The 5,301-nt window shown below is 41.5% G+C and overlaps 1 protein-coding gene across 1 annotated transcript in view; it reads right to left on the bottom strand.

Annotated features, from left to right (window-relative positions):
- LOC138968295 (fibrinogen gamma-B chain-like) overlaps nt 1-5,301 on the bottom strand; it is a 485,749-nt gene that overhangs the window by 264,343 nt on the left and 216,105 nt on the right. The gene's annotated exons all lie outside the window — the stretch shown is intronic.

Raw genomic sequence — 5,301 nt, 5'->3', positions numbered from 1 at the left:
ATTGAACTTTCCGCTGTTTGTGCCGTTTTCGGTAAATAGGTACACCGGCTGGATAGGGTATTTCCGTAAACGCAGCCTCGAGTATCAATGACGACAAACACCGAATGCATTTTCACTCGTAGCAAACATGAGCATTTCGATCGGGGTTTGTTTTCCGACTTTGCAACTCCCATTCCATTCATTGCAGACCGTGTCCGCCTTGTACGAATATGTATCGGTCAGTTGACCACCAAAACGTAACAACGATCGGTCCATCGACCGGACAAGGCTAGGTCCAATGCGTCAAATCAGAAAGGAATGCATCAGAGACCGAAGACCGACAACACTGCAAGTTCGAGATCGGGAAGGAATGCACCTTTAAGTCTTGGCACAGAGAGGTATTCGGCTCGGGTGACGTTACTAGACGTAACAGTCAATTTGCAGAACGTTGCCCTTCCGTCAACAAGCCTCACTCCCTATGATTGACACCTTCCCGTAGCAAAAAATACTGTCATTTTCGGATTAGAGGGTTGAAACTTTAGTTCAGAGGGAAATAACATTAGTATGGCGTGTGTGCGGTATTGCGTGTTCGGGAAATTGATATGTGGAGCAATTTCTTAAATTGCTCCTTCCCCTTGTTTCCACCTCTTCCGAGGTCAAACCTAGCTGTTGTTGTTCTTGGTAATAATGGAATAGAAAGGGTGCTCTTATAAACTTAGCAAAAATATTATTGCGACAAATTTCGCACCGCAATTACAGCATACGTTCTCGTGTCATTTTATTCAAACTTGTTATGCCATTTAAGACCGTCCAATAGAAGGTTTATTTATTTTTATTTTTATTTTTATTTTTATTTTATTTTTTTGTGGGGGGGGGGGGGGTTAATGTTTCGTTTTGTGTATAGATAAACGTTCAATACACTAACCCTTTCTGAGTGTCTCCCCACCCCCCCCCCCCCCCCCCCCCCTCTCTTATCCTTGATTTTGAAACGTTAGCAGCCTATCTGCTTCGGACTAAGGCTAGACAAAGCTCAGACATATTGGTGCTGAAAATAACCAATCGATGCTGTGTGGTATTGATCCTGTCTCGCTGTGTACTGATCCCGGTCTCTGCTCTCAACCAAAAAGTACAGACTGGCCTGTCAGAATTAATCAAAGTTCATTCAAGGTTGCACCGGTTTTAAGATGATAGGTTCTTTTCATTATGTAAGCCATCACGTAACCATCACGGAAACCATCATAGAAGTTGCCTGCCTAAGAACGATGGCTTCTTCCGGTTTCGAACTACAGAAAATAACAAATTCTGCATTTGTGCGACCAATTCTGTCTTACTACAGGTCCAAACTTTGTTGTTGTTATTCTTTTCAAGCATCTCCGCCCATAACATCGAGCCAAACTGAGCGAACTTCGCCCGCTTCAACTTCCCTGCTGCAACATGACGAGTGGGTTTCCACCCCTAATCGATTGGTGCCAAAGTCAGATTTCGGACTTTGATGTTCAAAATGCACTTTGCGGGACATAAGGTAACTTTAACCTGGCATGAGTGTGTATTGGTACAGTGCAGGTTTTAAAGACCAGGTTCAATTTCTCAAATACCTGTTCTACTGACCCCCTGATGCTAGGTTTAAAAGAAGGGTACAAATTGTAGGCCGGTACTAATCACTACTCTTAACTTCCTTCCTCTGGAAGTGGAGTAATTGAAGGTTGGCTGGGTTTTCCATCTAGTCAGTAGTTCATGTGATTGGTGTGTAATGTTGTTTTTGTGTGTGTATGTGTTGTCGTCTAGAAGTTGTTGTCGTTAGTGCATGGTGATGCTCTTTGTTGTTATCGTCGTTGTTGGTGAGGGTGGTGGTTGTGGTGGTTGTCCGACTACGAGTTAGTGGTGGCTGTGACTGCTTGTCGCTGAATGTTGTTGATTGGTAGTGCTTTGCCTTTGGTCAAAAAGTTGTAATTGGTCGTGGAGTTTGTTTATTTTTTTTCGATTGTTGTCGTCCATGGTTCTTCACTTTCTTTATTTGAAGTTTAACGTCGTTTTCAACCGTTCAAGGTTATATCGCGACGGGGAAAGGGGGGGGGATGGGATAGAGCCACTTGTTAATTGTTTCTTGTTCACAAAAGCACTAATAAAAAAATTGCTCCAGGGGCTTGCAACGTAGTACAATATAGGACCTAACTGGGAGAATGCAAGTTTCCAGTACAAAGGACTTAACATTTCTTACATACTGCTTGACTAAAATCTTTACAAAACAAAACACTTAACAAGGGTAAAAGGAGAAACAGAATCCGTTAGTCGCCTCTTACGACATGCTGGGGAGCATCGGGTAAATTCTTCCCCCTAACCCGCGGGGGGTAGTGGTGGTGGTTGGTGGTGTCATTGTTGTCGCTGATGGCGGTTGTGTAAAAGTCAATGTCGGTGATGGTCGTGGTGCTTATGTTGCTGTTGTTGTTTTTACATGTAGTCAAGTTTTGAATAAATGTTTTAACATAGAGGGGGAATCGAGACGAGGGGCGTGGTGTATGTGTGTGTGTCTGTGCGTGTGTGTGTGTAGAGCAATTCAGACCAAACTGCTGAACCGATCTTTATGAAATATTACATGAGAGTTCCTGGGAATGATATCCCCGGATATTTTTTATTTTTTTCGATAAATACCTTTGATGACGTCATATCCGGCTTTTTGTAAAAGTTGAGGCGGCACTGTCACACCCTCATTTTTCAATCAAATTGATTGAAATGTTGGCCAAGCAATCTTCGACGAAGGCCGGACTTCGGTATTGCATTTCAGCTTGGTGGCTTAAAAATTAATTAATGACTTTGGTCATTAAAAATCTGAAAATTGTAAAAAAAATAATTTATAAAACGATCCAAATTTACGTTCATCTTATTCTTCATCATTTTCTGATTCCAAAAACATATAAATATGTTATATTTGGATTAAAAACAAGCTCTGACAATTAAAATAATAACAATTATGATCAAAATTAGATTTTCCAAATCACTTTCATCTTTATTCCTTGTCGGTTCCTGATTCCAAAAACATATAGATATGATATGTTTGGATTAAAAACACGCTCAGAAAGTTAAAACGAAGAGAGGTACAGAAAAGCGTGCTATCCTTCTCAGCGCAACTACTACCCCCCTCTTCTTGTCAATTTCACTGCCTTTGCCTTGAGCGGTGGACTGACGATGCTACGAGTATACGGTCTTGCTGAAAAATTGCATTGCGTTCAGTTTCATTCTGTGAGTTCGACAGCTTGACTAAATGTTGTATTTTCGCCTTACGCGACTTGTTCTTTCTTGTTTTGGGTTACTTCGCGGGTTCTCTCCATACACGCTGACACACTAGTCACTGACATTATTCAACTCAACTCAACTCAACTCAAATTTTATTGGCTTCAATTTGTAGAAGAATTTGTCTTGCGCTTGGGAAAAAAGTAAGAGTATAACGTATAAAAACAGCATTCATATCACATTTCATGTATTCCACACAGTAATCACTAGTATAAGCCTACAATTATCACATTTGTACCTGTATCATACATGCAAATAAATAGTATCACATTTCCACGTATCACACACAATATATACATTACATAACATACAGCAAGCTTCCATCTCCCGCGCCCCCCCCCCCTCCCACACATACATACCCTCGCACGTGCGTCGACTCCATACAAATGACATCATCAGTCCATTAACTAAAATGCACAATGACTAGTAGTGGGTACATGATACTTAATACGTGCTCAACTAGACCTGCTAACTAAAATAATAACAGAAACAAAAACAAGGACTGGGCACAACATTTACACGTGTGTGACCTACTTACATCAAGTGCCTGTGATCTATAAATAACAATGATTGCGTTTAAAGTAAAACATGAATAATGCCGATGTTTGCTAACAATGAATACATAACAACTAAGATAAGAATGTATGTGCTTTCATAATATGATTATTTTATAAAACACAGTGGGGAAATTTGGAAAATAATTTTTATACGAAACTGCGCACATCGAGTCGAGCTCTGTAGCGTGTGTGTTCGGAGGCAGGAGACACACATGGCTGTGGATATTAATTGTTGTGAAATTCGGTGGATTAAAAAGGATACCCCACACACGTTAAGCTAAAAGCATGTCTTCACTCATTATACACCCTTCCACCACACTGACGGACAAAACACAAAAAAATGGCCCCAAAAGTGCTAAAATATTCCAGTGTGATAGCCGTATCAAGGACTAAGAGACCATATCAAAGCAAAGAGGCTTAGGAGGGTTTTTTTCCCTCGCAACTAAAACCCTCTAGAGAGCAGACAGTGTAACCTTTTCCCACATTCATTTGTGAACGTCCCAAGCGGCCTTGATAGTGTCCTAAGCGACCGCCGAACAAAATGGCCACCCGCCCACACCGGACTCAAGCGACAAGAGAAAGAGTGTAAGTGGGATCCTTTTTGTCGTATCTGGTGTCGCATAATCAAGGACATCAGCGGCTAGTACAAGCCCTGAATCAACACTGAGTCGTGCCAGTGAGCCGGAATTTGATAGACCAAAGTTGGGGTTATGGAGATCGAAGCTATAACTTATTCCGTCCGCGCACGGACTTTCAGTGCACTAACACCGCTTTCTCACACTGCAGGGTCATCCCACACACAGACAAAACCTATTTTCTGCCATGAACATTTTTTAATGCGTGGGTGGGGGTGGGGGAAAAGATGTCGTTGTAGGCGTGTGAGTGTGGGTCTCTCTCAGTCTCTGTCTGTCTGTCTGTCTGTCTGTTTCTCTCTCTCTCAGTCTCTCTCTCAGTCTCTGTCTCTCTCTCTCACTCTCTCTCTCTCTCTCTGTGTCTCTCTCAGTCTTTCTCAGTCACTCTGTCTCTGTCTCTGTCTCTCACTCTCTCTCTCTCAGTGTCTGTCTCTCTCTCTCTCACTCTCTCATTCTTTCTCAGTCACTCTCTCTCTCTCTCTCTCTCTCTCTCTCTCTCTATATATATATTATATATATATATATATATATATATATATATACTTTTAAAATGTCTTGGATCTGGGGACATCTGTAAGTGTGAGAGCGTGGATCTGGGAACATTCTGTGGTTATGGGAACATTAGCATGTTCTCATATCCAAGGTAACCTCAAAATGTAATTTTCGTGTTCAGCTTGACCATTGAGGGGTTTTAACTCGTGTTCCCAAAAGCATTTGAGTTCTGACTTGGTTGTCCCCCTTCCCTTGCTACAGATCTCTGCATCGTCAAACAATCTCTTCTGAGCTTTTAGCATTCTTGTGCTTACGACACTAAAAAAAAAATAAAAATTATCTCTCTCTCTCTT

This window comes from Littorina saxatilis, linkage group LG6 (assembly GCF_037325665.1).
Source record: "Littorina saxatilis isolate snail1 linkage group LG6, US_GU_Lsax_2.0, whole genome shotgun sequence".
In the NCBI taxonomy this organism is placed as follows: domain Eukaryota; kingdom Metazoa; phylum Mollusca; class Gastropoda; order Littorinimorpha; family Littorinidae; genus Littorina; species Littorina saxatilis.
Note: the sequence above shows the minus strand (reverse complement) of the source record. Positions and strands in the feature narration are given on the sequence as shown.